The 10240-nt window shown below is 52.1% G+C and overlaps 1 long non-coding RNA gene across 1 annotated transcript; it reads left to right on the plus strand.

Moving 5' to 3' along the window:
- Window positions 1–8061: 8061 nt before the first annotated feature.
- Window positions 8062–9929, plus strand: LOC128792904 (uncharacterized). The gene is made up of 5 exons (XR_008432586.1): window positions 8062–8151; window positions 8498–8880; window positions 9326–9414; window positions 9494–9595; window positions 9674–9929. It is a non-coding gene; the product is annotated as an uncharacterized LOC128792904 (long non-coding RNA).
- Window positions 9930–10240: the final 311 nt, after the last annotated feature.

The following is a 10240-nucleotide window of genomic DNA, read 5'->3' on the forward strand; positions in this document are numbered from 1 at the left end:
AGTGAAGATGGGCAAGAAAAACCCCCATCCCTGGAAGTCTCCAAGGCCAGGCTGGATGGGGCTTGGAGCAACCTGGGATAGTGAAAGGTGTCCCTGCCCATGACAGGGGGTGGAACTAGGTGATTTCTTCCAACCCAAAGCATTCCATGAGTATATGATTTCATGATCTCTCCTACGATCAAAATTACCATGCTGCTTCTTCCAGACTGATTTTCCTATTGAAAAAAAAAAAATCCCAGTGTCAAAGACCATGATACAAGGATCAAACCCTCCCTTATCAAGCCCCTGAGCAGCCACCCTTGATCAGCAGAAGGGAAGGTGTTGATTCCCAGGCAGAGCCAACCTGTGGATCTCTTCCAGCTGCTCAATATTCCAATACCACCAGGTCCCTCCCCATGGCCACAACTCCTGTTTCATGCCTCGCTGCCCTGGATCAGCGAGCGAGAGCCTCTCCTGCAGCAGCTGCGCAGGGTTTGCCGGAGCAGCTTTGGCAGAAGCTCCTTCCCCGTGCCTGCTAACAACACGTCCCCCCCGCAGCGGGCAGCACGCTCCATTTCAGCCCTTCTCCAGCCCCGTCGCTAACGAAGCCCATCCAAAGCAAGGAGTAATTGTGTTTGCAGGTGACAGGGCTGGAAGTGCAGTGCTGGGAAACACATTCTTGGCAAGGAGTCCCGGTTCGGAGGTGAGGGAGGGCAGCCAATTGTGAAATCCCTGGCAAAAGCGTTTGTGTCAGAGCAGTGCTGCTCTGCTCGGCCCGGCTGCTGCGGAAAATGCTGGAGGAGCGTGCCTGTGGGAATGCAGCAGGGCTGGGAGGGGCTGCACTGGGATGGAGAACCAGCATCCAGGGCATGGCAAAGCCTCCTGTGACAGCTCCGCTGCCAGCACATCCCCAGGGGTGCCCGTGGCTGCTGGAGCCACTGCTCTGCTGGAAAAATGGGGCTGAGCAGAGCCTGCCTGGAGATTGGGGGTTTAGGAAGCCTGGCAGGAAGGTGCATGGAGGGTGGTGCCCAAGAAGGGCTGCTGTTGGGAGAAACACCTGGATTCAAGCTCTGGGCTCCAACCCTGAGGTGTGTGCTGGTGTTAATCTGGTGCAATGAGAAATAAAAGCTCCCAAATTCTGCTCTGGGATACTGCAGTACTGGGAATGCACCACCTTTATCAGGTGATCAAGCCAGGAATTTGGTGTCTGTTTCTGACCTCAGGAATATGGTCTTTTCACAGGAATACATTGCTGGAAAGACATGAGCACATTCCATGGGAGAGGCACAGACAGACCTCAGGGAAGGACATGAATGGGGAGCAGAGGTAGAAGGTCCTCACGCTTCCATGAATAAAAACCCTTCTGGATTAAATTCCTCCAGGCCCAGACCACAGCAGAGAGGATGCTCCAGACACTCCAGGCAGGGCTGCACTTCTATCTTGGATTTATCAACTTTTAGCAGCACATGATGATGCTGGCATTGCCTGGTGCCAGTGGGGCACTTGGGGCAGATGTTCCATATGGGAAATAGAGAGATCAGCCCCTTGGAGTGCAGTGTTGAGCACCATGGCTGGAGGAGAGAGGGACATGTACCATCCCTTCCTTCCATGTCTTCTATCCTGGTCTTGGAGATAACGTGTGGATGTGGATACCCCAGGTTTATTCTCTCAGTTGCATCTCCCTGATAATTCCCAGTTTGCATTTGAGTTAATGCCTGGTGTTTCATCCCAGTGGGGACTGAGGCTGCTCCTTCTTCCTTTCCCACATTCCAGTTATTAATCTGTAGCACTGCCACAAGTTTGGCTGGAGTGAGGGCAGGGATGTTGTCACCTCATCAAGGCAGGGATGTTGTCCTGTGCCCTTTCCGGAGTGCCCTGCACATTTATGGTGCCAGAGAAGTAATAAATAACAACAGTGAGTCATCCAGAAGTGCCCCTCAGTGAGGACTCAGATCCCACTGGGAGGAGAAGCTTTCCCTTGGGGCATAACTCTTACACAAGAGCTCGTTATTGCAGAACAATTCCCTTCAAGGCTCCATAGCCTGAACTCCATTAAAATGGATGTTCTGGCTGTGACTGATGAATTTAGAAAGCAAGACCTGCACTCTGCTTCCAGCTGAACACGATGGAAATCCAGGGTCAGTCCCTGGCCTCATTCACACGGGGCCAGAGCGATTCCAACTGCAGAGCTGTGAAAATCCACACTGCCACAAGCACAGACTCCTCATCCTCTTGCCAGACACCGTTTTTGCCCTGAATTCCACCCAAACCAGCAGAGATTTGCAAGGATCTGAAGGCTGGCACTGAGTGAAAGAAGTGATGTGATTAGAGGGGCAAAGAGGGTAAAACACAGCAGTGTGAGGTCCTCCTGCCTCCTGCCAGATCCATGGGGGAGGAAAAGGGAAAAGCCACTTTCTGTCCCATTTTTAGTTGCTACTAAACGTTGCACAGGTGAACGTTAATGAGATTCCAGCGAGCAGACATCCCGAGGAAAAGGCTCTCATTTGATCATGGGGCCCAGTTGCTAAAGCTGACCTCAGAAAAACGAGAAATATTTTATTAATTGAGGTCTTCCACATTGGCAAAAAAGCCTGACTTTGTGGCAAAGGAGACCTTGGAGGCTCTCATCTGCTTTAGTGAGCCTGCTGGGTGAGGGGCAGCAATTAAAAGCACTTTGAGGAGAGGAACAGAGCTTTAAAGAGCTTCGGGGAGCTTGGGAGGGTGGAATGGGGGAAGTGGGGGAAGAAAGGGAGTGGGTGTGTCCATTAGCCCTGGCTGCTTCCTGTCGGGACGTGTGCCACACCTCGGGGCAGCAGTGCTGGGCAGGGATGCTCCTTGCTGGAGGAGGCAGGATCCCCTCTGGAGCACCGGGAGCCTCCGGAGGCAGCTGGATTTAGCAGCACTGAAAATGAGGTGTCGCAGGTAATGAGCCAGCAAGACGCTGGTGTAGGACAAGGGAAGGCCAGCACAGGGTGTCCAGAGGTGTTTAAGTGCTAATTGTATTCCTGGTGATTAACTACTTCCACAGGCTGCTGTTAACACGGCCCTCCCTCTCCGGGAGCCTTGCTCCCGCCTGCTTAGCAGGGCTGGCACTTCCAAAGGAGTTTGGCCCCCCACAGCCCACGGTTTCAGAGGAATTTTGGGCATATCCCAGAGCTGGCTGCCCAAAGCTTGCTAGAAATCCAAGTCAGAGAGTCCAGCAGTGTGAAACCCTTCTTTACAAATCCCCTGTGGGAGACCAGAGCAGGGCCCCAGGAATGCAGCTCCATCCTCTTTCCGTGTGTCCATTCCCAGCTCCACATCAAGGAAGACATAAGAAAGGAATTTCTATAATGAGACGGTGAGGCCCTGGCACAGGGTGCCCAGAGCAGCTGTGGCTGCCCCTGGATCCCTGGAAGTGTCCAAGGCCAGGCTGGACAGGGCTTGGAGCAACCTGGGACAGTGGAAGGAGTCCCTGCCCATGGATGGAATGGGATGAGCTTTAAGGTCCCTTCCAACACTAATGCAAATGACCTGTTTTTAACTAAAGGGAGGTGCTAGTGGGGTCTACATGACCTTCAGGACCTCCCCTCGAGCTTTTCCTGGCAGCTCTGAGGAGGAAGGCAAGGCAGAACCCTGGCTAGAAAAGCAAGCACAGGAATGGGGCAGTGGGAACACTGGGCACATTCCTAGGAAGAGGCTGGTACAGAGAGGGAATGAGGCAGGAGGGAAAATTCAGCTTCCAGTAAAGGCAAATTCACAAAGAAACTTCTCAGGATCAATAATAAATTGTGAGGGGACAACAAATCAGTGAAGGGCTGCCCTGGAGCCCAAGGAAGGGAGGGCAGGACGGCCCAGTGCCTGCAGCAGGTTCTCACAAACTGCACCTGGAGACTCCAGCGTTCTCTGCGGTGAGAAAACAGCCATGTCACAGCCATAATCCATATCCCTTTCCAAAGGAAAAATTCCTAATCCTCTCTCCTCCTTTCCCCATTAGCTGTGTGCAGGGTTTATAATCCCCGAGCTCTGATGGTGCTGGGGGCCCCACAAGTGGCGCTGCCGGGGATAAGGGATTCCTCCTCACCCTTTCTCAGAGGCCTTAAAACAAGGGGAAAAAGGCAAGGGATGAGAGGAGGTGAAGGAGAAATGAAAACCACAGCAAAACAAGCCCGTTTCAGTGTTCCCAGCAGCTGGAAGCAAGGTAGACAAGTGAGTGCTGGCTCTGCTCTAGCACTGCATTCCCCCGAAGCAGGAGCGTGTGGGACTGGCAGCAGTTTTCCAGCCTAACCTTCTGCCACAGCAAACCCCGTGAGGTGGAACAAATCCCTTCTGAAGGTGATTAATGGCAGGGAGCTCCTGGGGGGAACTCAGCTGTGGCACGGGCTGTCAGGGGCAATGGAGGAGCGGTATTTACCTTCCAACGGATCGCAGATGATTTCCCTCTTTTCTCTGGGCTGTTGTTCATAAATGGGTGTCTGGGAGTGACAGGAATCCCGGCCAAGTGTGTGGGAGGAAGGTGTTTCTGCCACTCAGAGGCTGGGCTTTGCTTAAAAGCAGCTGGAAGGATCAGGAGGGGATTCCTGCCTCCCAAAAGTTCTGATTTGCATCAAGACAATGCTGAATATGGGACTCTCTGAAGCTCAACACTGGGAGGAGCAACAGAGGATTCCTGGCCCTCAAAAAGTTAATATTTGGATTGAGAGAAGAGACCAGTGAAGAGTGTGTGACTTTTGGAAGCTCATCACTGGGAGGTACTGGTCTCACTGGGGCTGGCTGGGAGGGAAGTTGGGTCTTGGAAACGGAGCCAAGTCTGTCTCCCATCACACCCTGTGAAGTCCAAAATAAGTTCTCTCTCAGGGCTGCCTCAGCCCTGCCCTGCTGAGGAGACAATGAACAAAAAAACCCATCCTGATTCAGGACTGAAGCATATGGTGTCCAAATCTGCATTTCCCCGTTCTCTTTCCAGCAATTTCCCTGCTTTCTGTCCTCTCTAAAGACTCTTTATAGAACCCTTCCAAAGCGTTGCTGTCACAGGAGTCACACCCAGCTCCTAAGCCCTTGGGGGTCTGAACGACCCCCACACTGCCCCTTTCCCCTGGCACCCCTCTGACATGGGCACCTGCCTTTCCTGTCCAAGCCCAGGGGCAGGCTCTTCTTCCCCAGAAAAGGCCCTTTTGTCCCTAAACTCACCGTGCCTTGCAGTCCAAGCAGCCTGAAAAGGTGATGACATTGGATGCAGTCCAGCACAAACATGGATGGGCGTGCAAAGAGCATCAAAGCTCGTGGCAAAATAACCTATTAAAGTACAGCCAAGAGGAACTGCACAAAAATATCCTTGGAGTACCCTGATGAAGAGTCTGAGGTGAAGGGTTGGCTTTGTTTTGCTCTTGGGGTTGAGGGCAAGTCCTGGAGCTGAGTGAAGGGGAGGGAAGCGCCACGGAAGGAGGGAGGCTGTGAAAAATCAAGGAATCATTATCCACAAAGCTTCAAAAGCCCAGATGATGCCTTGGTTCCTCCTCCACCCCATGGCCTCTTTTTCCACAGGTCCCCCTCCACCCAGCACAACCTTGCTGTGCACTGTGATTATTTCTGGCCCTTTCCCAGTGGTTTGTGGCATTATTTCCATATCACTTTGTTGGGATTGCAATTAGAGCCTATCCAGCCCTGTAATGGCCACGATCATCCCTGGGGGAGGGGGAGGTGCAAGCAGCTTTTCCAGCTCCATGTTTCTGCAGTTCCAGCTCCTCTGGCTGACCCTGGAGGTACAGCCACTTTCCACTTGCTAATCCTGCTGAAGGTCAGGCAAGAGCATGGAATAGCCCAGAGGCTGGAGGGAAAATCATAGGAGAGTGACTGCAGCTCCTGGGAAAGGTGAAAGGCAGGGTTGTTGTGCCAAGACGTGTGCGCAGGGCAGGGGGTTGATTTAAACTGGGAAAAAGATGGGGGGAGACGAAGATCTTTTAACTCCTTTCATTGAGCTGTTTGACCAAGCAAGCTCCAGAAATTCTGGGGATATCAACCCCCAGCAGCTGGTTTTCTCTCCCAGAGAATCTTTAACATCTGTTACTCGCTGTCCAACCAAGCAGGAAAACTTTGGACCTTCCCCTTTGCTTCCTGCTCTGTCTGGGCAGAGAAAAGAGAGGAGCACTGCTGGTTGTGACAGCCTTTAAAGCCTCTGGATGGAGGGCATGGAGGGCACGGAGCAGATGGAGCCATGCTCTGCCCACCCCACCAGCTCCCTGCAGCCTGGGTGCTCTGCCATGAGCCAGGGGAGGGGCTGATTCCTACTGGGATGATATTTAAGGAAGGAAAATGCTGGTGATGGAGGAAGAGCGATGATCTGTGGGGCTCACGGGCCACACGGTACCCAGGGGAAAAGATGGGATAAGTGGGAACAACACTGTGGGGATTCAGTGCCAGAAAGGGGCCTCTGGAGAGGAGTGGTTTACAAGGAATTGTAGTGATGGGACAAGGGGGAACTGAAAGAGAGTACATTTAAATGGATATTGGGACGAAATCCTTCTCTGTGAGGGTGGGAGGCTCTGGCCCAGAGAAGCTGTGGCTGCCCCTGGATCCCTGGAAGTGTCCCAGGCCAGGTTGGACGGGGTTTGGAGTAACCTGGGCTAGTGGAAGGTGTCCCTGCCCATGGCAGGGGGAGGAACAAGGTGATTTTTAAGGTCCCTTCCCCCTCATTCCATGATTCTATGATAACTCTGGGAGAACATTTGCTGGAAGGAAAACGGTTGGGTTCATGTGCACTGGGGAGTTCCTGTAATCATCTACACAAGCAAATGTTCTTGGCAAACATGAGGAAAGGACATTCCTGGGTCTGCAGCCTCGTAAAATCCCAGCTCACTTCCAGCACGTGGAGTTCACTTCCAGCACAAGCCCTGGTACGAGCACAGCACATGCTTTGAATTAACCTTGTGGTTGAACACCAAGCTGAAGGAAAATCCATCCCAATCCCTGGTGTGGGGAATAAAAGCCCTAAGGTCCACCTGAGACCCTTCCCTTGGCCCTGAAATCCCTGGATACAGCAGGAGGAGGCTTTGTGCTGGTGTGCAGGAGGGCTGTGGAAACTATCACTGAGACCCTTCCTGGAGCAATGGGAGGTTTTCCAGGACTGCTCAGGGGGATGGGGGGAACTTGTGGATATCTCAGGGTCCAGAGAGAAGGAAATTTTAAACTTTGGCCTGAAAATGTAGATTGGCTACAGAAACTCCTCATTTCAATATGCAGATTTGCCAAAGCCCATGTGACAAAGATGAGGGAGAGGCAGACTGGGGAATGCTGGAGGGATAATGGGGAAGTCAGACTCCAGCCCCTGCTGAATCCCAGCCTGAGGCATGGGAAGATGCAGTCACTTCTCTCAGCCTCATCTGCCTTATCCACGTGGGGGAAGAGGATGAGCAAAGCTCCTGGCCCATGGGATGGAAGGCACAGCACTGATGTGGGATCCTTGACACTCGAGCCTGGCTCCAAGTTAAACAATCAGCCTCCAACACGGCTTCTCCAGGCAGGGGCTTTCCCCAAGGTGCTTCTCCACCTCCTGTTTTATGTGAAAGCTCTTGCAAGCCCTGCTAATCTGACACAGAGGAAATGCCAAAGCTGTGAGGTGTTTTGCAACCCCCAAATCCTGTTCCTCACCCGGTCCAACCTCCAATACAACCCAGACGGATCCTAGGATTCCCTGAGCTGTGCCACGGGCTGCCTTCATCCATGGACTGCAGCTCCCAGCAGCTCTGTGCCCCAGAGCACCCACACCAACCTAAATTAATCCAAAATTAATTCAGCAGCACACAGGAGGAAGGAAAAGCTCTCGGTCCAGTCTGGGCCCTGAGCACAGCCTGGTTTTCCATTGCCTCCCCATCTCCAAGTCACACATTTCCCTCTCCGAACTGGAGGCAGAGGTGCAGCATGGGAAGGAAAGGCACTCCCAGGGGATGGAGGGGTGTCATTGCTAATTCCAGGAGAGGTGACTTTTGGGAGGGAGGAGGAAGTGCAGAGGAGAATGATGGCAGCAGCTCCATCCCTCTGCTCGTTGCCATGGCAACAGTGTGGGTACCAGCCCAGGGGTGCACACACCTTTCCAGGCTGCCTTCCAAACCTGGGAGCAGGGGTTGGAGATGGAGCTTTTGCATTCCCTGAGCTCTTTCATATTCCCCTGGAGCAGGTCATTGTCTCTCGTGTCAGGTAGGAGCCCTTCCCTCCCCCTCCCGTTCCGCCGGTGGAGCACAATCTGGAGATAAAGTTCCTCCGACGGAGCCGCGGGGAAGGAGCCTGTCCTGAGCCATTCCCACTGACTTTGCCAAGGTGATAATGTCCTTCAGCATCCAGAGGATTAGGAGCAGGATGGAGCACTGGGAGGTGTGGATTAATGCCTTCTCTTCCCAAGGTCAAACGTGGAGATTTGGGGCTGAGATTTCATTTGGTGCCTTCTGTGGGTGCACAGAGCTGGAGCTCCCACTCCAGGGCATGGTATTTCCATGGATCTTTGGTCCATGCAAGTCACTAAATTCCTGTGCTCCCCCTCCTGCAGCTCCTCCCAGCTCTTGGAACAGCACTGGATGCTACAATGGGACAAACCCAAGGGGCTGGAAAGGGGTAAGAATTTTCCTGGAGAGGGAAGGAAAATCTGCAGATAAATAAATTCTCCCTCTTCTGGTTTCAGTTAAATCACTGTGAGTGAGCAGCACACTTTAGGGGTTATTTGTGGTTATATTTTCCAGTTTGTCTAAATAAATAGCTTGGTTTTCAAAACACAAACATGTGAAGTGGCAGGAAGTTTTGGCTTTCTCTGTGTTTGTTTAGCAGCACAGCTCCTGCTGCCACGAAAACAAACTCCAGCTACTTCTGTTTGCTGGGAAAAGACAAAGTGCTTTCAACTGGGATAAGAAGAGGCAGCCTTTTACCCCAGGAAAGGTAAAAAGAAGGCCTGAAAGAGAGTAAATGAAGCTTTTCTGCTGATCATGGCATCATGGAATGGTTAAGGTTGGAAAAGACCTCCAGGATCATCGAGTCCAACCCGTGACCAAGGCACAGCTTGTCACCCAGACATGTCCAGGCATTCCTTGGACACCTGCAGGGATGGGCATTCCAAACCTCCCTGGGCTGCCCCTTCCAATGCCTGCCCACCCTTACAGTGAAGAAATCCCTCCTGATGTCCAGCCTGAGCCTTCCCTGGCACAGCTTGTGGCCATTTCCCCTTGTCCTGTCCCTGTTCCCTGGGAGCAGAGAATCACCCCCAGCTGCACCCTCCCATCAACAGGGAGCTGTGCAGAGCCAGAAGGTCCTTCCTGAGCCTCCAGATGCTACAAAATATCTCTGGGAGCTTCCCATTGCTCACAGCCACCTCTCCTAATCCTAGCCCACCTGAGTTCATACCCAGAGAGACACAGGGATCCTTTGGAGCAGGGAGGGATCCAGAGGGCACTGGCATCCAGCAGAAAAGGCTGAGTGAGTGATTTAAACAAGTTTTGTGATGTTTATGGAGCTAAGGGGGGCTTTGATGACTGTCCATAGCCCATTCCCACAGGGATTGTGGCACCAGGTGGATACAGGGAATGGTTCTTCACAGAGGATAATTGAACCTGGTCTATTAACCAGGAATTCTTTCCCACCATCACTGCACTGAAGGGTAAGCAGAGCCTTGCTCCCATTCCTGGGGGATGGGATTTAGACACAAACAAACCCCTCTCTTCCTTTCTCCCCACAGTGTCATTATGGGATAGAAGGAACGACGAGGTTCAGCACAACACTTAAGAATGGAATTGTCAGCACTGTACCTGTTCCTGAGGAAGTCGTGTCTCCCACCCGCTGCCATCCCATAGAAGAGCCCCCAAAACCTGGGCCCAGAGCTGGGAGGACACTAAACTTCCAATCTCATTACAGCTGGAAACTCTGACCTGTTTAAAGTCAGCTAAAGGGATTTTTTTCAGAATTTAAAGCTGCATTTTTTTTCCTAAATCTGCCCCAAATCTCACCCTAAAGCTTTTCTATCTTTTTTTTTTTTCTCCTACTATAAAGACTCTTGTATTTTGTTAGACCAGTTTCAGCACTTTTTTCCTGACTGAGAGGGGAAAGAAAGAACATAATTTGGATTTATTGACTGTGGTATTTACATTCAAATTGCTCTTTCTCCCTGTGGTGTCCCTACAATTCCCATTGCAGGCAAGCTGAGATCCTGTGTTTTTCTGGTACCACCCCTGTGTGTGATGGGGGAGCACCACAAACCCTCTCCCTGTGACCTCAGTCCTGAATCACAGCGTGGGGTTTTCCTTCA

Source organism: Vidua chalybeata, chromosome 10, assembly GCF_026979565.1.
Source record: "Vidua chalybeata isolate OUT-0048 chromosome 10, bVidCha1 merged haplotype, whole genome shotgun sequence".
In the NCBI taxonomy this organism is placed as follows: domain Eukaryota; kingdom Metazoa; phylum Chordata; class Aves; order Passeriformes; family Viduidae; genus Vidua; species Vidua chalybeata.